Raw genomic sequence first — 23,200 nt, 5'->3', positions numbered from 1 at the left:
AGCTAAAGAAATAGTTTTAAATGGAGTTATTATCTTCAATATTTGATACAAGGTCAGGAATCTAACTAACATATCAAATAAATGCTGATAGGCCTATCCATATACATTTTTTAATTTATCATACTGGCTTAGAGACCAGAATGTATTAGAAAGGTAACAATAAGTTTTCAGTCTCCACTGTAGTTAACACTGCACAGTACAATTGTCTACAATGAATATTCTCGGCTATGTGAAACTTACATCAAGAAAACCTCATTTAAAAATACATCGGTTTATAGACAAGTAACAATGTCATATCATAGAGAAGCAAATTGTTGATGTATGACATAACTATGATCCTCAAGAAAATTATGCTAAGTGAAAAAACTCCAATATCATAATGATACAATGCATGATTCTACCTGTATAACATTCATGAAATAATATAAGTATAGACAGAGATTAGATTTATCAGTTATGAAGTGGAAACTCTATCTGTATGTGCACGCACACATACAAATAATACACACATATATGTATAAATAATGAGACATAAATTAGTACTGTGAATTGTATCCGTGCCAATTCTTCCTCTTCTCTTTTGCTCTAATATTGTTTTATAGGTAGAGAACATGTTAACATTACGAGAAGATGGATGAATTGACCACAATATCTCTTTGCAAAATTATTGACAAATTTCTATGAATGTTGACTTCACGTTCTTAGGGATTTCTTTGTGATTTTAATATTTAATAAAGAATTTAAAAGCAAATCAGTCATGTAAATGAGTAAGTAAATTATTGACTGTTATTGTCTGCCTGGGTCTGTGGGTTCTTTATAGTGAAGATGATATCAATTCTTGTGACTTGGGCCCTTCGGGCATCTGCTATAAAAGCAGAATATATTTGTGTACAATATTTTAGTTACAATATTTCTAGAATCTAGATTGTTCTTGCATAGATATTAACTCATCAGATGATCCACCAGCTGATTTTACAGTCAAAGAACTTGAACTTCACAGAGCTTGACATAAGTACCCTTAAAAACTTGATATAGTATCAGTTCATTTATTTTCAATCATATTCTCTTCTAATTAATATATTTAAACCAAAACATTTTTCTCCTAGTTTTGGTTCTATTAATATTATTTTTAATATTATGATAGTATTGAAGTGCTTCAAAATTGTCATGATTTCATCTTGAACTAATTATTTTTCCTTCATATGATTATTTACTTCTAACACATACCTTTTTAATACTTGCCTCCTTAAAGATATATTTTCATTTCTGATATGAACAAACTATAAGGTTCATATAAAGTTGAATCTTGCTTACTCATAGTGGCATGTAATCATTTTTGGTAAATATTACATATTTAAGTAAAATGTGTGTCTCTAGAATTAAATTATGTCAAGTTAAAATTGTAAATCTTAGATCATATCTTCTTACTCATTTTGTGTCTTATTGTACTATTAGTTTCTGGGTAAATTCTCCCAATATAAGTATAAATTTGTTGTTATTCCCATTTTTTTTTGCTTTATAGATTCAAGACTGTGTATGCATCTGCATATTACATTATGACTGTTACATCCACATTGTGCTATTTTCTTAGTATGAAATTTTCTTCTTGTCCTCTTTCAATGATACTATTTGAAATTCAATTTAGTCTTTCACTGACATTTTACCCAGGCATGATTTGATTATTTCCAAACATACAGTGCTATTAAGTTTTATTGATTTTAAAAGAAGACTAAAGTTTTTGTTTGATGCTTCTTTTACAACCTATAATGATAAAATATAGCCCATGTACGCTAATAACAAGTTTAAATTTATTTGTAAGTATTTAGATCATTTTTAACAACCTACTTATTTTCCAATGATGGGGAAGTTAATATTTTCTCCTTTTTAAAAACATTATCATCAACATCTCTTAAAATATTGCATAATTTCTCTTATAAGAGAAATTCAACATATAAATAAATGAAGAGCAATATAGAAAACAAATAATAGTGAAGAAGGTAATAGGTCTTTTGTAAAAAGAACAGAGACCAACAAGATGGAAGGAGAAAGGAGGATGAGAAGTGACAAGAGGTTAAAAAAAAGAATCGAAAGTGTGTTTATCAACTCCGTAAGATAAGTTGTTATGGTTTGATAACTAGTGGTCAACTTAATGCCAGCTGGATTACATCAGCATGCATTGAGAGAAGATGTTCCACCTGAGAAGAGTTGCCAGGATAAATAGGTGGAGAAGAAGAGAGGTGTTGGAGAGGGATTGAGGCGTTATGGAGGCATTGTTGGTTCTCCTACGAGTCACTGTCTCAGCTATTGGTTCTCCTGGAGAAGCTTTGGTCTTCACATCGAGCATTGCTTCCTGGCTCCAGAGGGGAAGACATGTGCTGCCTGGTCTCCAGGATGAACTTGTCACTCTGCTTCCTGGCACGTACCCGACTGTGCTTATCGTCGGAGGAGCTCGGGGCCTCCATGTCACTGAGGACAGCGGTGGTTCCTTTCAGGACAGCCCCACTCTTTGTTGTGAGTGTGATTTCTCAGCTCCAGTGTAGAACCCTCATCCCACTAGCACAGCTCCTTCATCCTGCTGGCATAGACTTTCTGGCTTCCATCGCTGACCCTTGGGTCTTCCCGGCACGAATCTGTAAAAGGGACTGGCATGAGTCCTTCTTGTGGACTCTGGACTTCCAGTTGGACTCATGGAGGCGTTGTTCTGAGCTCTGGGTTTTTATCTCAACTCATTTGGGACATTGCCATGGGGTTTAGACTCTTGACTAAATAATCTATGTCGTTGGTGTTGCGGATAGATTTCCTGCATTCTTCTGTATTAACTTCCGGTGACCATTATAAAAATATTATAAACTCCATGTCCTGATCTGAATTGTTCTCTGTGTACAACTCCAGACTACAACATAAGTGTGATTATTATGCACTGTAAACATGTATTAATTAAAATTAAAATTTAAAAATAAGTATTTTTTCTTTCCTATTCTTTTCAAGTTTATTTTGGTTTTTCTTTTTCTGGATTTCCTATTAGAAGCATATTAGGTTTGTCCATCTGTTCCTGTCTTTCATGTGCATTTGAATGCATGTTTTTATGAATATTGTGTTTGCATGTCTTATTGTCCTTGTGTTATCTTTTGGGAAAGTTTTGCTCATCCACCTTCTTTGACTAGGCCAAATTTGCTGTTTAACACTGTAACAATTCCCCTATCTAATGAATGGTGTACTTTGCTGATTATATTTTATCATTTCTAAGATTTCTAAGTAGTTACTGAAAGGTTTTTGCCCTAGTATAAATTACTGTACAATTATGGCAATGGTCTAACATGGCAGAAGGCCAAAGCAGGAGTGCTTACCACTTCCTCCTTCTTCTTCGGCCCTAATTGGAACTCCCTTTCCTGTTTGCACGTGAAGAAAATTCCAATCAATTTCTCACATGTCGTCAATGTTTGCCCATGTGCCATTTCCGATCAGAGGTCATATAACCCTCTGCCTCTCTGTATCTGATAGAAGGAGGCAGCCCAGCAGCCATAATTTGTGTGCTCCTTTTCCACATCCTCAATAAACCTGTTCTTCTTGTTTTGTTTTAACTTTTTGCTTCTCTATTGTGCCAGAAAACTCTTAACAGTTACTTCCTTACCTGTATTCACATGCATATGGATACCTCTTCTACTTTTTTTCTCCTAGTATTTTAAATAAAATTATGTTAAAATTCCTTTCAGATTTATTGGTTGTCTACTGTCACAGGTATTTATGCTTTTTTAAAACTGCTAAATGGTTCTATAATATTCACTGAATTTCACTATCTAACAATTTCACATTTTTTCCTGTAATCTTATCTATATTGAGGATCATCACCGATCCCCAACATTGGAGAGGCATTTCTATAATCTTATGGAGATGCCTCATGGTTTTACCTCTCTAAACTCTGAGTTCAAGCAATTTCATCTTGGAATTTAGATTAATTCATTAGGGCTCATAGTTTATGTTTTATCCATATAAGACACCTCACCTCTAAGAAAAATATGTATCTGATCTGGAATTATAATCTGCAGTTACTGACTTGGTTTTCATCCATGACATGTTTCATATATCTTTATTGTGACTTTATTCTGGACTAATAGTCAAAAATTCTGAGCCAAGTTACAGAGAAGCAGCATTTTGGCTTTTGCATTCATTTTGAAGGGTGCTGCAAAATAATTCTTCTATATCACTATCATCTCTACAAAGACATACATTTTGTAGACCCTAAAAGGCTGGCATTTGTTCCTGGTTCCCATATAGGAAGTTTATCACAATATAAACTCTCTATGATAAGATTTCCATTGTTGTTGTGGACATGATTATTTACAGTTCTTTGTTTTCAGGTTTTCTATGTACAATTTATATTTACTTAACGTATTTTACCAATATTTCTCTGAGTGATATTGGTGGGCAGAGTCCAGTATACGTTTTGTAGAACTAAGTTACTTTTTAATTGTAACTATACCATTGTTCAAAAAGCCTAGGTTTCTTGGAAACAAAACAAAACAAAATCACCAAATATTCTTCTTTGAAATAAAAATATTTCCACAATCTTTCCTATTTTTGCAGTTGCTATTTTCTTTTGTATACACCATGACACTAGTTAAATGGCTGCTTCTTTCCATTTACTAAGTCATAATTTTAATACAGCTTTCTGATTTTACATGTTTTCCAAATGACAAAATTTTCTATTGTCCCAGTCAAAAAAAGATATTGCACATGAAGCAAATATTTGGGTGATATCTTTATCACCCAAATGCAAATGTTCCCAAGGACTCGAGAAGTGGAGGGAAATACAGTTTATCTCATTACTGGAAGTTCCTAACTTACAGAAGTATCTTGTCAACTTGTAAAATTTTGTCTGGTACAGAAACAATAATCTCAATTTCATGTAACAAATGATTCCAATGATTTCTGGCTCACTGAATGCTTAATGGGTTATACATAACTCAGCAATATCATCCTAACATTTATTTGCTAACTTCCTCTAAATCTCTATTATTACCAGGAGCTGTACTAGGAGGCTCTAACATTTTTCTTGCTTCACATTAATTAATAATGCTAAGTTCGTTTTACAGTTGCCTGAAAGACATCATTTTACATTTTTAAAAAGTATAGCATCCCCATCTTGCCAAGTGTCATTGGACTTTCCCTTATATTTTATACTTATGGACAAGTTGGGAGGGCAATGATCATAACTAATTTTCTCGAGCCTTGCTGTACTTTTTCGAGACTAGATCCATTGTCTGAGGGTATGTCATCTCCAACTACCATTGATTATCTTCTTATGGAACAGCATATTAGTTTCCTACTACTGGTATTGCAAGCTACTGCAAAATTAGTTGCTAAAATATATAGATTTATTACCTCAAAGATCTGTTATTTAGAAGTTGGAGGAAATGCATGAGACTTATTCTCACTCATCCTGTGTCATGCACAGCATTCCTATAACAAAAGATGGTTTCTAAAATAAATAGCTGGTAAATGTGTTTAATCAAAATTTTATGTGGCCCAGATCCCTTGGGAAATGAAGACTCGATGACCCAGGGAAATTTGATTATTTCTAGCCTTAGGTTTAATGAAGAACTAATAGCCATTCAGGGGTGTGATTTGATGAAAGAACATGACTTATTATAGTAAACTGAGGCTAAGAACACAGTTGTGTCTGTCCAGATTCTTCTTAACCTCTCTGTGCAATGTTTTTCCTCTTTATACTGGGTAGGATCCTTCTGGAATGGAGAACTACAAAGAAGATAAGACAAGATAGCAAGCAACCTTACTATGTTTTATGGATTTCTTTGTAGAATTCTAGTTTCTCTGAGTCACTAAGAAGAGGATTGTTGATTCCTATGACTGATTTGAAAAGTGGAAAAAAGGAGCAGGAAAGAGGAGGACAAGAGAAGTTCAGAGAGAAACTTTTGTTCTGACACTTTACAATGTCTTTTATTTCAAGGCACTCAGTATGGCAAAGTGCTGTAACTTGGCATTTCATTTTCTGAGCCCTATAATAGACCAGTGTGCACCTCACTAGAGAAAAAAATCAAGCTGCCAGTGAGGATGCTGTCTCTTTGGAAAGACATGAAGGGTGAACACTTATGCTTCTCTTTTCATTTTCTAGAAGCCACCCACATTCCTTAGCTGGTGTCTCTTCTGTCATGTTCAAAATCAGTAGCACTGTACCTTTCTGCCCATTCTGCAAGAGACATCTCACTTTGACTCACTTCTTCTGTCTCTCTTTTTATATTTACTTATTTATTTATTTCTTGATTTAGAGATTTAACTTTGCATTGTGATATTCCCCAAATCCATTGCTACTAATACTATTTTTTCAAATTTTGAGACAGAAAATCTCACTAATCAGAAAGCTGCCTGAGCTGTGCTTGAACTTCAGATCTTCTTGCCTCAGTTTTCCAAAATACTCAGATTGCAGTCCTGTGGCACCATGCTCAGCTCCTCTCTTTTACTTTAAAAAATCTTTATTGTTACACTGAATCCACTTGGTTTGCCCAGATTATCTTAACATTTTAAAAGTAATGGCTTAGCTATTGTAGTTTTATTTATGACCCTAATTCTTTGGCACGTAGACATCTTTACAGATATCAGGGCTCTCAACATAGATATCTTTTTTTTTTTTTTTTTTTGGTCTTTTTCTTTTTTATTGGTACTGGAGATCGAACTCACGACTGCCTGCTTGCAAGGCAGGTGCTTATGCCACTGAGCTAAATCCCCAGCCCCCAACATAGATATCTTTAGGGGCCATGATTTTACCTACCACAGATAGTAATTATTTTATTACACATAATGGAGATTTCTTTTTACAAGCAATATTTTTGAAACATTAGAATTTTGAAGTAATTCTGGGCGAATTGCGTGTTAAATTTTAACAAAATGTACTACTAATTTTATACAAAGTGAATAACATGTCATTCAACTTAGCTTCAATGTAAAGCATTATACTCTTTCAGATGGACTTAAAAAGAGTGACAAATTGAAGAAAACAGCCACCGCATTAGAATGAGAAGTGCAGATGATGAGCACATTTTCCCTATGACCAGCATTCCAGCATCTGCTGTAAGGAAAAACTGGGAGGTTTTGAAAATAGGTATAAAGTGGTACCTCGATTCATGAACTTAATTCTTTTCATGATTGCATGTTTTCAACCAGAATCATCGAAAGAAATTCATTAACTGAGGCACTACATAATGAATACTGGATATTCTACCAGTGGAGAGAGGGCCATACTCTTGCCAACTTTTCAGGGTTGTCTAAATCTGTATGAGTTCTCTCTTTTCATCACATTCTAAGCTTATAATCTTCCAGGTTCTACAAAACTGATAGCAATGCAAAAGCCTTTTTGTCTAATGGAAACACAAAAGATGATTTTTCACTTCTGTCAAAAACCAGATCTGGATGACAGATAATGTGATAAAAATTATTTTACTCAAGAAATATGAAATATAAGAAAGAGACATCAGTAAAAACAGGGCCCAATTCCTAATACCACACAGAAACCTGGGGATGTAATGTAATGTAAGAGACTTTAAATTTTCCTTCTATTCACTAAACTTTCACTAATTTCAGTTTTTGGAATAAAATGACAATAGACAGATTAATAGAAGAAAAAGATATACAAATTTATTACAGGAATATAAACTGGAGTCTCTCAAAACATAAAACTGGAATAAAGGCCAGATGGTTGCAGTATATGTAATATCCTACTAATGAAATAGAATAGAAGCCATTTTGAGAACTAGAGACAGAGGGATTCTCAGGCTGCTCTTAATCCATGGCTTACTACCCATTAAAGAGGAAGCCATGCCTTTCCACATCCTCCCTTGTTAACAATGTTTGAAATTCATCATTTCTTCTTCTCCTACTCTTAGCAAAGACTAGATGCAGAAGGCACATCAGGATGTCTGCAAATGTGAGAATGACCCCTAATCATATCCTATCAGAGGGAAATCCCCTAAAACATGAGAAAGATCTCAAAAAAATACCTTACTCATGAAGCAGTAGGAAGGTACCAGATCCTAGTCCACCCTAGATGTGTTCTTAAAACTAAGAACTCTCATTTTTGTTGGATCGTTGAATAGAACTACTTGCAGTCCCACTGTTTGAATGTCCATTTTGCTTTAATTTTGTAACTTGAACAAGTATTTCTAAGATGACAGTATGTAATTTATCAACTAGTGATTTCTTAGTGTTTTTAAAAAATTTCTGTAGTATTTCAACACTTTTTTCTGCTTTGCTTTTTTCTCTTTAAATAAAATTTAAATAAATAACTAGGAATTCTCATTTTAATGGACCAATCTGATCTTTGTCAGAGCCATGATCCCTTCAACTCCTCAAGCTGAGTTCGTTCCCACATTCCCTTTCTTTCCAATTTAAGTGTTTGCCTGTGATTTGCCTCTGTTTTAACTTTTCTGATCACTGAAGCAAGTTACAAGTATCTTGTATCATCAGGTAGTTAAGAGTTACTGACATGCAAAGCCTAAAGCTGCCAGCATCAAGGGAATATTTTGACAATTCGAGATTTCCATTTAAATTGAGGAAAAGAACCCTTACCTGACAGTTGTTACTAAGTTACAAAAAAAAAAACCCCAATAGGTGCTTGACATTTCTCAGGGAGATGATGACAGGGTAGGACTGGAGAGGGTGAAGTGTGTGTGACAAACAAGGCTGTCTGGTTATGCAAAGAAAGTCTCTGAGGTAGCATCCCTCAGGAGAATAAGTGATATGTTGTGTAAAGACTCTCTAAATGAGACAAATGTCATATGGTCTTCTTTGTTATAAAATGAATTAACCTTCTCTAGGTGGAATTCCAAGAAAATAGTTCATGAAAATTGCGTTTTACTTTAAGAACTGCTTTTAATCAGTTAAAATACATTAATGAAATGACCTTCATATACTTCAGTAAGGGAAAATGTAAGAAAGATGGAGTCAGTGGAAGATCAGAAAGACCCTGGCTCTGCTACATTTCTTTAGACAAAAGTATTAAGCACATAAAAGTAGCATAATTTGGTGTGTTGTTTTCTACTCTGGTTTGAAGTTGAAATTTTTCTATGAATAAAAGCTTTTTTCCCAGCTTAGTACTATTGGGAAGTATGTAAACTCCATGAAGTGACAATTAAGAGAGGTTTTAACTCACTGGGAAATGAAAATGATTGTGAGACCTTGGCCGGTTCTTTCTCTTTCTTTCCTGTCCTGCCCATAAGATGATGGGGCTTTACTTTCCCTTGGGCTGACACCATGATGCACAGCCTCACTGCAGACCCAAAAGCAGTGGGGCCAACTAACCATAGATTCAAACTTCCAAACCTCTGAACCAAAAGAACCCCTCCCTATTTATAGATTGTTCAGGTATCTTCTTTCTATGATGGGAACCTTACTAACATCTTTTCTGAGCCCCCAAAATAAGCAAGGAGCTGGGCCAATGTTGATAGATGGAATATTGCTAAGAGGAAATGTCAGAGGTAAGAGGAGATTCAAACTAAACAAACTAGATGAGAATCTTACTAAAGGTAGACTAGAATTTTTGTTAAAACTGAGTAATGCAGGCCCAACGTGTTGAGCTTAGCAAGAAAGAAAATCTAAGGAAAATTGACAAATTTTGGTCAAAGAATGAATTTTTGTTCTTTCTCACAGAGAATATGTCTCACAATCCTACACACATTAGGAAATTATTTCATCATTCCCAAATACCTACATTAATTATTCTCCAGATGTTCTTTATCCTAGTTTTAACGTCTTACCAGAACTGCTGTTAAGGACAGATAAGTTGGACAGCAGGTAACATGCAGTCAATGAGGGACTAGGCTCTCAAGGAAGTCAGCTAAATAAATAAATAAATAAATAAATAAATAAATAAATAAAGGCCTCAGAATTGTGGCTGTAGTTGCGTCTGAAGACTTGGCTTCAAAATAAAGATGAAATGGCTACAAAGAAAAAATCTACATATCTCCCTAAGGGACAGGCAATAACTTGGAATTATATAATAATTAGCACCATTAAGTCCAGGAAGTCCTCATCAACCATCCAGGTGGGTGACCAGAGCATCCAGATCCATCTCTTCCCAAAAATGCCTTTGTTCTTTCTGTATACTTTTGATACCCAGGATCCATTTTCCTGTTAGATCAGTATTAGATAAGCAGATAAACATGCAATCATATAGGTTTATTATAGTTTGACTCATGTTGTACATATTGCAACTTTGCTGGATAAATAACCCTGACAAATGACCTTGATGGTAACTTCTGAGACCCTCCTGTCTTTCAGGTACTATCGCACAACAACTCTTTTTTACTCTAAAACTTCTTTGTCCTTCGCAATTCATTCATCCCTTTCAGGGAACAAAAACTCAGCACATCTGACATCTAACAGGTTGGGAATTATATTTCTATATCACTATCATTAAGTAATAAATTGAATAAAATCGTAGAAATAAATTCATCTTGTATTTCCGTGTTGACATTTCATTTTCAAAAATGGCTGTTTAGCCCAGATAAAGATTGAGGGTATGATACCTATGTGGCCCTTCCCCCTATTGTATAAAAAAGAAATATATACATTACATAATAATTGTTCACTTAACTTTCTATTATGATAGAGAGATAAGTAATTTAGAAATATATGCAGTTAGACAGGGCTGGACCATCAAAGATCAGTGGAGAACACAACTGTGGGTGAAGGCACAATTGTTGAATGAAAGTCAGGCCTCAGAACAAAAAAGGAATGACTGCCCCATATATTTCCCCTAGGGATGCACAACAGTGATTAATATTCTAAATAATAATCAATTGTTTCCGGAAGAACATGGCAGATAGCAGCAGCTATGGAGGCTCTCTAAGATACCCTGCTTAAAATCCAGGAATGGTGCAGTACGAGGAGTCCTAAGAAAGGGGAGATACACCTGCCAACCCATAAACTAAGCTAAGAGAAACCAACTTGAAATACAATCCTGGTGCTATAACAGGAACAGATAAAATCTCACTGCGAAAGCTAGAACCCACGCCACTGGAAGCCACAATTAGAACTTCCTGCTGCCACTACTACGTACAAATCTGCAAGGCAGGGAAAGAGACATGCAAAAGCTCTGAGAGTGGGAATCTGTGAATGGAGTTGAGAGCGGGACTAGCAGGGAGCCCTACATCAACACCTACACCTGGAGGGGTGGGCCCAGCAGAGGCTGCCCAGGTCTGTGTCTCCCTAGTACACTGCAGTGGGCAGGAACACCTAGCTGGCACAATTCAAACAAACGGTAACCAAAAAAGAAAAAAATTGGGCCTCCTACATTTGCTTGTATGGAAAGAATAAAGAGTATGGAAAGAGAAAGCAACAAGAAAGGGTCCTCAGTCCCCAATCTTGAGAACACTGATCCAGGAAAGGGAAATGCAAAGGAAGACAGAAAACATGCAATATCAGACACGGCACCAATAGACATAAAGCGATATCTCCAGAGCCTCATAGATGAGTTTAAAAATGAAGTATTTAATGAAATAAAGCAAGATATAAGAAGAATAGTTAGAGATATGCTAAGCACCGCCCAAGAAAAAACAGATGGTGGAATGGAAGAACAGAAAAAAAAAGGGAGAATTGTTTGAAAATAGAGAAAACGTAGAATACGTGAAGCAGGTTCAAAGAGATTACCAGGAAACTAAAAACTCTATTGAAAACTGGCATAACAGCTTGAAAGAAACTAAGGCTAGATTATCTGAATTGGAGGTCAGGTTTGTTATATGGGAGCATGAAATGAAAAACTTCTTAAAAATAAGAAAACAAACAGCAATAATACAAAGGCTAGAAGACGATAAGAGGATATATAACTTAAGAATTAAGAACATAAAAGAAGAAGTAGGGACACAAACAAATGGGCTACAAAAGCTATTCACAGAAATAATCCAAGAGAATTTCCCTAATTTAGCAAAAGTTAAAGATACTCAGATGTATGAGGCATACAGGACCCCAGCCATCTACAACCCAAACAGAGCTATACCCAAACATATAACAATCAAAATTCCAGAAATCCAATATAAGAATAGAATACTAAAAGTCGTCAGACACAAGAAACAGATCACTTACAAGGGAACACTCACCAGAATTACAGCAGACTTCTTGGCACAAACCATCAAATCATGAAGAGCGTGGGGGGAAATAATTCAAGCTTTGAAAGATAACAACCTCCAGCCAAGATTGATATATCCTTCACAACTGTCCCTAGAAACTGATGGAAAACCAAGTGCTTCCAGGATAAAGAGGAACAAGGGGAATATGCAACCACCAATTCAACTCTACAGAGAATACTGCAGGATATTCTAAAAAAGGAAAACACCAAGACTTCAGAAACAGTTGCAGAGAGGACACAATGAATGGGGCAGAAAGCGAAATGAAGACAAACTGACAACAAACGATTGAAAAAAGCTCAACAGAAATGAGGCAGAGAAGATTGGATGGTAGGAACAGCTATTTTGGAAAAAACAAGACATCATAATAGCTAGTGCTGATTTGGTATTATCTTGCTTTGAAGTCCCAACGAGCTTTTATTCTTCTGCCTCCATCGGTCTTAACAGGTTGTATCTTACTGGATTTTATTATATGTGATAATATAAGCAAAAACTTTTATAGACACGGAGATTATACAGAAACCATTGTTCGTTTTCTGATAGTTTGTTCTAAATACCCTGTAATACTGTCATTCTCTTGAGTGGTTTTACATTGTCTTGATACATTTGGTGCTACAGTATACGAAGCTATATTCAAAGATTTCAAAGAAAGAGACACGGTGCTAACTACTTTTATGTCAGGATATCTTGTGGTTTAAACACTATTTTGCTTAAATGGTTATGCTTTGATCTGCATTGTTTTGTTGTTATGCCCTCTTTTATCTCAGTCTCCTTGTTTTTAATTATTTACTTTTTTATTTTTATCTTTTTAATTAAGGGAAAAAATTTTAAAAATTAGCAGGATACATTATAGTAACACATTTGATTTCCTATTAACTTGATTTGAAACCCTGTATGCCCTCACCATCTTGCTTTGACTGATTTTCCTCTATTCTGCTTTGCTTGATAGAACCAAGTTCAAAAGTATAAGCAACAACTGTAAAGACAATAAGATTCATTATGATGCCCATTCTGTTGACTATTATCTTCTTTTAAAGTCCTGTGATGTCTCCAATATTTTGGTTTTATTCTTTACTGTTTTGTTCAATTTTATTTTAACTGATGATATAGGCAATTCTTTTTAAGATAGCAAGAGGCAGTATGGTAACCATTGTTGATCACCTAATATTTTGTTTTTACATTATCTGTTATGACCATCCTTTTGATTTGACTGACTCTGTTCTGTTATGTCACATTTGGTTTTACTCTCTTCAAGAAAAAGTAATAAGAACTGTGGGGGTAATAAAACTCAAAATATGTAATTGTCATTGTACAAAAGAAAGGAAAAGAAAATGCTCTAAAGAATATAACTGCATATATATTTAAGTGTATAAGATAGATAATCATATTATTGAGTTTTGTTGGATCATTGAACAAAACTGTTTCCATTCTCACTGTTTGAAAGTCCACTTTGTATGCTTTAATTCTGTAACTTGAACAACTATTTCTAAGATAACAATACGTAATCTATTAACTAGTGATTTCCTATTGTTTATTTTTTCTGAAATTCTGTATAACTTGTAACCTTTTTCTGTTTTTTTTTCTTTTTTCCTTAAATAAAATAATAATATAATAAATCATCTTAAATAGAGGACCAAAACCTCCTTAACTTATCCCTTCTAGGAAAGTCTTTGTCTACATCATATAGGCTAACTATATGACTTGTTTCTCCATTTGATCTCCAATTAATCAATATTACCTAAGCAACTGTATTTGTTGTAATCTTATTGATTGACCTCAGTTTTGTCCCACCTCATATCCACCTTCCCATTAGATGAATATTACCAGAGCAGCTATGCATATAATCTTATCACTTGCAATAGTTTTGCTCTAGCTTAAACTGTCTTACCATGTGTCTTTGTTCAACAAAACACTCCTGAGATGTTTCATTGACAGGCAACCCACTTTCTGAGCTTCTTTCTGTCTCTCTTAAACAGAAGCTATCTTTCTGTCAATAAATTCTTCCTACTCTTAACCTCCATACTTCCTCAAATTCATTATTTAACTTTGGAGAACAAGATCTTGGTATTTTGGACATCTAGCAGGTTGAGAATTACAATTTTTCTCTTGTATTCTTTTTTATTTTTTTTATTTTTAAAGAGAATAAAACAAAGCAACACGAAATAAAACAGAGCAAAACAGACCAGAGCAAAACAACTCAAATAACACAGGATTTCAGAGCAAGAGAACAGGAACTCAATAGTGGCTATCAAAATGTCTCATGTTTTCTTTGAAATAGTCAACACCTTCATACACAGTAAGTTAATACAAAACAAAATAGTACAAAAGCAATCAAAACAAAAGAATGAGAGCCTTATGGGCCTTCAAAATAAGACAAAGGAAATCAACAACAGCTACCACAATGTCTCTTATTTTTTTCAAAGTAGCTGTCCATACTTTCATACATAGTAAAATCAAATAATTGAAAACAGACTAAAACCAATAAAAACCAAGAATAGAAGCATTATTAGACTTCAAAACAATAGGAAATTGGCAACAATTACCATGAAGCCTCCTTTTCTTGAATGTAGTTGTTCATACCATCATACATAATAAAATCAATTCTTATAAACACTTTAGCTGAATTCCTAGGCATATACATGTACATTTATCCTTTCTGTGTTAGGGAGAAAAACAAAAACAAAACAAAGTCTAAGAAAAACAAGAATTAAATAAACAACTATAACAAAGATCCCAAAACAATAAAATGTATTCTTTCAAAACAAGGTGGTAGGAACATAACAAATTTTGTTGTTTTGCATAGTTATCTTCAAAAGTCTTACTCAGATTATTAGATATGACATGCAAAATTGATATAATCCTATGGATATTAATTGTTTTGTTCCAAGAACTGATAGAACTAGTAGCATAATCATCTTAGGTATCTTAAGTGTATATATATACAAATTTATATCTTCTTTTCCCTTCCTTATTTTCTCCATTTCCCTGAGTTATTTTTTCCCCTTTGAGCCTTATCCTTACACAATATTTACTGAACATTTTGTGTCATATTTACTCTTTCAGTTTCTTACACTAGGGAGGCAATCACCGTGAGTTTGATTTATTTCACTTATAAGTATGGTCTCACATTGCTTTCAATTAACCTATAAAAGCCTCAGTGTGATCTTTGTTTACAGCTGAGTAGTACCCTATCATATAAAAACATCACATCTTATTTATCCATCCCTCAGTTGATGAGCATTTGGGTTGTTTCCAAGATTTAGCTACTACAAATTGTGCTGCTGTAACTATGGGTACACATATATCACTGTGGTTTTTAGTTCTTCTGGGAACATGCCCAGAAGTGGAACAGCTAGATCAAATGGAACCCCCAATCCTAGCTTTTTGATGAACCTTCACACTGATTTCCTCAGTAGTTGCACTAGTCTACAGTCCCACCAACAGTGCAGAAGAGTTCCTTCTTCCCCACAGCCTCTCCAGATTTTGTTATTGGTGGTTTCCTTGATCCTGGCCATTCTTTCAGGAATTAAATGGAATCTCAGTGCTGTTTTAATTTGCATTTCTCCAGTGCCCAATGATGTTGAACATTTTTTTTCATTTATTTATTTGCCATTTTTATTTCTTCATCTGAGAAGTGTGTATTCATCTCACATTCCCATTTTGAAGTGAGTCTTTGAATTTTAAGGTCTGATTCTTTTTTAGTTCTTTATATGTTCTAGACAGAAGTTCTTTGTCTGAGGGACAGTTGACTAAGATTTTTTTCCCAATTAGTGTGTTTTCTTTTCACTATGCTAGAGATTTCTTTTGACATACAAAACCTTTGTAATAAAATTAGATCATAGTTGTTGATTCTGGAAAGTATTTGCTGACAGTTTGATTTTTGTTCATGAATTCTCTGCTGATCCTATGTCTTCAAGTTTTCTACCTACTTTGTCTTCCAGCATATTTAGTGTGTTTCTGTTTTAATATTTACATCTTTGATCCATTTTGACTTTAGTTTGGTGCATTGTTATAGGTATAGTTTTAGTTTACAGCATATGGAAAGCCAGTTTTTCTAGCACCACTTATTAAAGAGGCTTTCTTCCTGTGAACATGTTTGAACACTTTATCAAAGATATGGTAGCTGAATATATTTGTAGTTGTGGTTGTGTCTTCTAATCTATTCCATTGAGTTTCAGGTCTGTTTTGACTCCAGTACCATGCTAATTTTATCATAGTATCTTTGGAGTATAACTTCAAGTCAGGGATTGTGATGCCTGCTTCCCTTTATTGCCTAGAATTGCCTTTGTTATTCTAGGTCTCTTCTGGTTCCAGATGAAATCATTCCTGTAGATCTGTGAAGTATGCTAATAGTATTTTGATTGGAATTGCATTAAATCTGTATAACAATTTTGCGAGAATGGCCATTTTCACAATGTTTGTTCTTCCCATCCACGAACAAGGAATGTTTTTCCATTTTATGAGGTCCTTTTCCATTTCTCTTATCAGAGTACTATAATTTTCACTGAGTAGACTTTTACTTCCTTTGTTAGATTTATTTCTAAGTACTTCACTTGGGGGGATGCTATTGTGAAGGGTGTGGTTTCTCTTATTTCTCTCTCAGTGAGTCTGTTGTTTGTATACAGGAAAGCATTTGATTTTTGAGGGTTGACTTTGTATCCAGCTACAATATTGAATTTGGTGATTACATCTGGAAGTCTTTCAATGGAGTTTTGGGGGTCTTCTATGGAGAATATCATGTCATCTACAAATAATAATAATTTAACTTCTTCTTTTCCTATCCTTATTCCTTTTATTTCTCTCTCTTATCTAATTACCCTGGCTAATATTTCCAGCACTACATTGAATAGGAATGGTGACAGTGGACAGTCTTTTATTTTAATTTTATTTAAAGAAAGACAAAACAAACAGAAAACGGGTAGAAATACGACATACTTTCAAAGAAAATATCAACCATAATAGATCACTAGTTGATGTTTATATATTGTCCTCTTACAAATAATTGTTCAAGATACAAAAGTGGAACATGTAAATGGGAATTCAAACAGTGAGACTGCAAATAGTTCTGTTCAACTATCTAATAAAAACTTAGTAATATGGTTATCAACCCTATACACTAAAACATACACACATTTATCCGCATCTTCATTTATGTTGAGATTAAACAAACCAAAGCAGACTAAAATCATTCTGAACGAAGAATAATATATTGCTAGATTTCATATCATGACACTCCAGAATCAGCACTGGGTACTGTAGTGCCTTTTTTTCTTCAAGTCTTTGTTCATTTCATCATGTGTCATAAGATCAGTCCTCGTAAACTGTTTATAGGTTTTATGCAAGCATGAGTCTTAACATGTATTTCTATCCTTTCTATATTAGAGGGAGAAATAGAACAAAGCAGGACAGAACAAAACATATTCCTATAGACACATAAGACTAAAAAGACATATAAAACTTCTGTACAAGGAGTTCTACCATGTTTACTGTGTAGTCTCTTGTTATCATCAATAGAATTGGCTATATCATCAGATATAGTATAATTGAATATATCAGTACATAACAGTATTAATAGAAATACAACTTTGTAGACAGTATAGAACTACAAAAACAGGTAGTAATCAAACCAGAATGGGTATTGGGGTGAATCATTGTTATTTTCAGTATAGTTGTCTATATTCTGGACTTGAGACTATCAACCTTAACAGTTTTGAATAAAATCTGTCAGTAACAAACAGCAATCAAACAAATCAGATTTAACTAAGATCAGTCATGATATAGCAGTATAAGTTATATAGGGATCCAGATTAAATTAGTAGGAAATTAAAGATCATTACTGTGCTATATTATGATATTTTTTAAAACTATTCCTCCCCTTCACTCCCCCAGGGTGTACTGTGCATTTTGGGTCTCCCCAACACTCTCAGTTTTATATTGTGGGGGGAACCTGCCATTTACCTAAGTGGTTCCTTACCTTCTCACTCCTGGACTTGATCTCTAGTTGTATTTCTTTACCTAATAAAGCCTGTCTTTCCAACCTGTTCATAAATACTGGCCCAGCTGCCCCTATTACTCTCTGGTTCCCTATCACATAGAGTTCTGTTTTCTCATATTTGATTTTAAGTTCCTTCTTCAGGTTAATTATATTTCCTATAAAGAGCATCTCAGTGGACCCTACTTCTTGATCCACTCTACCTATGATTGTCTCTTTTTTTTTCCTTAAGTTAGTGTATCTAGGCCATCTATATTAGAAATTATATCCAACTTTCTCTGCCTCATTTCTGTTGTGCTCTTGTTCTGTCATTAGTTGTCTGTTTGTCTTCTTCTTTTTGCTTTCTGCTCCATTCATTGAAGCCTCTCTGCCACTGTTCCTGGAATCCTGGTACTTTTCTCTCTCTTTAGAATGCCCTGCAGTATTCTGTTTAGAGTTGGATTGCTGGTTGCAAATTCCCACAGTTCCTGTATATCTTGGAAGCATCTTGTTTCTCCATTAATTTCTAGAGACAGTTTTTCAGGGTACATCAATCTGGGCTGGAGGTTATTTTCTTTTAGGGCTTGGAATACTTCACTCCACTCTCTTCTAGATTTGATGGTTTGTGCCAAGAAGTCTGCCATAATTCTGATGGGCTATTCCTTGTAAGTAATCTGTTTCTTGTCTCTGACAGGTTTTAATATTCTGTTCTTATATTGGATTTCTGGGATCTTGATTATTATATGCCTGCATATAGTTCTGTTTTGGTTGTAGGTGGCTGGAGTTCTGTATGCCTCATACATCTGAATATCATTTACTTTCCTAAGTTTGGGAAGTTTTCCTTAATTATTTCTGTGAATAGCCTTTGTAGTTCCTTTGTTTGTTCCCCTGCTTCTTCATTCACATTCTTTATTCTTAAGTTATAGATCCACTTGTCATCTTCTAGCCTTTTTATTGTTACTGCTTGTGTCCTTTTTATTTTTAAGATATTTTTCCTTTCATGATCCCACATTGCAAACGTGTCCTCCAGTCTGGATATTCTATCCTTAGTTTCTTTCAAGCAGTTTTGTCAGCTTTCAATGGAGATATTAATTTCCTGGTAATCTCTTTGAACCTGCTTCATATATTCTATGTTTTCTTTGTATTCTTCATCAAACAGTTCTCCCCTTTTTTTGTTTTCTTCCATTCTTCCATCCTTGTTGTCTTGAGAGGTGCTTAGCATTTCTTTTATTAATCTATTTATATCTTGCTTTATTTGGTTAAATATTTCACTTTTGATCTGGTCTATGAAGTCCCAAAGATAACGCTTTATGTTTTTTGTCCTCAATCTCCTTTGCATTTACCTTTCCTGGATCAATGTTCTCAGGGTTGGGGGCTGGGGACCCTTTCTTCTCATATTTTTTTTTCCTTCCATATATGTGTATATAGGAGGCCCCAGTTTCTTTCTTTGTTGTTTACAGCTCATCTGAAGCATACTGACTAGGTTCTTCTGCCCATTGCAATGTACTATGGAGGTACAAACAGGGGCACCATATGCTTGGCCCTCCCCTCTGGATCAGTCAACCTGCTGAGGGATTCACTGTATTAGGATAAACTGCCAGGTATAGGGACTTGGTTTGGGCTAACTTATTGGGTCTCAGCCCAGGGCGTGACCCAGGCCAAGCACACCCCACCAATCCCACTTGAGAAAGGAGCAGCTGACTGAAGTTACTGCTGCTCCTTTTTCTTGCCAGTCTGCCTGGCTCCAGAATGTCGTCTGTAGGAGCTCCTTTATCTGTGGATTAGTTTTATTCCTGTCACTCACCGCAGACTGATGCAAGTTCCCTGCCAGCTCAGCTCTCAGTTCGGCTTGCCAACCCCTGACCTCAGTGTGAGTGCTTCTCCAGTGAGTTGAAGCAGCAGGCTTTCTGTAGCTTGGTAAGTCTCAGCTGCATGAGTTCAAGTGCTGCAGCGGGAGCACTGAGCCTTTATCTGTTCCAATAGTAGCACCAGAACTGTATGTTTAATTGGTTTCTCTCAGCTTAGTTTTTCCTGGGTCAGGAGGATTCATCTCACTCTGTTCAGTACTCCCCATACTATATTATTTTTGGCATCTAAGTTGATTATCTCAGGGAGCCTCTGTAGCCTGCTGTTATCTATCCATCATCTTTACTGGAACCCTGATAGTGGACAGTCTTGTCTTCCTGATTTTAGAGTGAAAGCTTTCAGTTTATGACCATTATAATGTGATGCTGGAGGTTGGTTTGTCATAGATAGCTTTTATCAGATTAAGGTGGAGACCATCTACTCCAATTTTCCATAGTGTTGCTATCATGAATGAGTGTTTGATTTTATCAAAACATTTTTCTGTATCTATTGAAATATCATATGATTCTTATCTTTGTTTCTACTGATATGATATATTACACTTATTGATTTTCTTGTTGAATCATCCCAGCATTCCTGGGGTGAATACCACTTGGTCATGGTATATAATCTTCTTGATGACTTGCATTCTCTTTGTTAGTATTTTGCTGAGGATTTTTGTATCTATGTTCATTAAGGAAATTGGCCTATAGTTCTCTTCTTTGGTTGGATCTTTCTTTGGTTTTGGTATTAGAGTAATACATGCTTTTAGAAGAATTGCTTTCCTTTCAATTTCATTGAAGAGTTTGAGGAGTATTGGCATTAAATCTTCTAGAATTTATTGTAGAATTCAGCTGTTAATTCATTAGGATCTGAGATATTTTTTGCTAACGTTCTAATTACATTTTCAATTTCATTAATTGAAATTGGGTTATTCAGCAGTTTCACATCTTGATTCAGCTTTGGTAATTCTCCAGTGAGTTGAAGCAGCAAGCTTTCAGTTTTCATATGTTTCTAGAAATCTCCATTTTTTCTGTGTTATCAAATCTATGATAGTTATGGTTTTGGAAGTAGGTATTAAAAATCTTCTATATTTCCACAGAGTATGTAGTGATTTCATCCTTTCTTCCCTTACTGCATGAATTGGAGTACTTTTCTTTCTTTTTTTAAATAAGATTGGCTGGTGGATTATCAATTTGATTTATTGATTCAAAGATCCATTTCTTTGAATAGTTAATTCTTTCAATTGTTGTTTTAGTCTCTATTGCATTGCTTTTCAATATTATGTTTATAATTTCTTCCCTTCTTTTGACTTTGGGCTTGATTTGCTCTTCTTTTTCTAGATGCTTGAGGGGCAGCATCAGGTTGTTTATTTGTATTTGTTCTGTTTTCTTGATGTGGGAATTCATCACAATAAATTTCCTTCTCAGAACTGCTTTCATTTCATCCTATAGGTTTCAGTCAGTTGTATTTGTATTATTGTGTACTTATAGATATTATTTGATTTCTTCTGTGACCTATTGATCGTTCAAGTGTGTATTCTTTAATTTCCATGTGTTTATGAAGTTTTTGCAGTTTCTTTTGTCATTAATGTCCTGCTTTACAGCATTCTGATCAGATAACATGCATAGGATAATTTCAATTCTTTTGCATTTACTTAAGCATGTTCTAGGGGCTATTTTAAAGGATGTCCCATGTGAAGCTGAGAAGAATGTACATTCTGTTGTTTTTCAGTTGGAACACTCTGTACATGTCTACTAAGTTGATTTGTTCACAAGTTTGATTGAGTTTTGTTCTTTGCTGATTTTCTGTCTAGTTGATCTGTCTCTTTGTGTCAATGGGGTGTTAAGGCTTCACATTATAATTGTGGTATTGCTTATTTAACTTACAGTTTTATTAATATTTGTTTTATATAGCTGGATGCTTCCATATCTGGTGCATGTATATTTAAGATTGTTATCTCTCTCTTTTGAAGTTTTCTCCTAACCTGTATGTAGTGAACTTCTTTATCTCTTCTGATCATTCTTGGTTTGAAGCTCATGTATCTGCAAACAGAATTGCTAGCTACCCCTGCTTTTTTCTGGGTTCCTGTTGCATGAAGTATTGTTTTCCATCCTTTGACTTTCAATCTATGCATTTCTTTTGATTAGCTAGGCTTCTTGTATACATATGGTTGGATATTGTTTCTTGATCCCTTCTGCCTATTTCTTTTAATTGATGAATTGAGGCCATTTACATTGATTGTTATAAACAACATATATTGGTTTATTTTTTGTTGCTGGTCTTGAAGTCATAGTTATTCTTATGTCTACCTAGAATATCTTTCAGTATTTTTGCAGGGTTCGTTTTTACAGTCATGAAGTTCTTCAGCTATTCTTTGTTGTATAAGTATCTTATTTCTGCATTGATTTTGAAGAATAGTTTTGTATAGTACATCAATACAGACTGGAAGGCATTATCCTTTAGGATTTGAAGTATTTCACTCCATGCTCTTCTTCATTTCATTGTTTGTGTTGAGAATCTGCTTTGATTCCAGTGGGTTTCCTTTATAAGTGATTTTTTCCTCTAACAGTATTTAATATTCTGTTCTTATGTGGAATTTCTGAGATGTTGATTATTACATGTTGATTATTATATGCGTATAGTTATATTTTGGTTATGGCTACTTGGAATTCAATATGCTTTATGTATCTGTATGTCAGTTTCCTTTCCCAATTTTGGAAAATTTTGAGCTAGTATTTCCAGTAAATAGTCTTTTTATATAATTTGTGTTGTCATCTTCTTTTTCTTTTGCACTTATTAATATTGTGTTATTTTTCTTTGCATCATCTTGCAACTGTTGAATTATCTCCTGATTTCTTGTTATTTTTAAAAGATCTTTCCTCTTCACTAACTGCAATCTTATTTTTGAGGTCTGAAAGCCCATCTTTGCATTCATTAAAGCAATTTTGCCGGCTTTTGGTGGAATTATTAATTTCCTGGGTATCTCTTTAAATCTGTTTCATGCATTCTCGTTCATTCTTATATTGTTCATTCAAGGTTTCAATCATTTTGTTGTGTCCCACTATTTTTTAAACTATGTTTTCTTTAGATGTGTTCAGCATTTCTTTCATTATATTTATCATTTCTTGTTTTTCCTGGGAGATAATTTCTGATCTGAGTTCCTTTATAGCTTCAAGAATTTGCTTCTTTACTTCAGTTACTATCATTTTGTAAGTTTCAGGTATATGGCTCACATTTTCTTCTATGT

The sequence above is a fragment of the Cavia porcellus genome, unplaced genomic scaffold (assembly GCF_034190915.1).
Source record: "Cavia porcellus strain 051 isolate PalLab524CR breed Dunkin Hartley unplaced genomic scaffold, mCavPor4.1 scaffold_20, whole genome shotgun sequence".
Taxonomy (NCBI): Eukaryota; Metazoa; Chordata; class Mammalia; order Rodentia; family Caviidae; genus Cavia; species Cavia porcellus.
The sequence above is the reverse complement of the archived record's forward strand: the minus strand, read 5'-3'. Positions refer to the sequence as shown.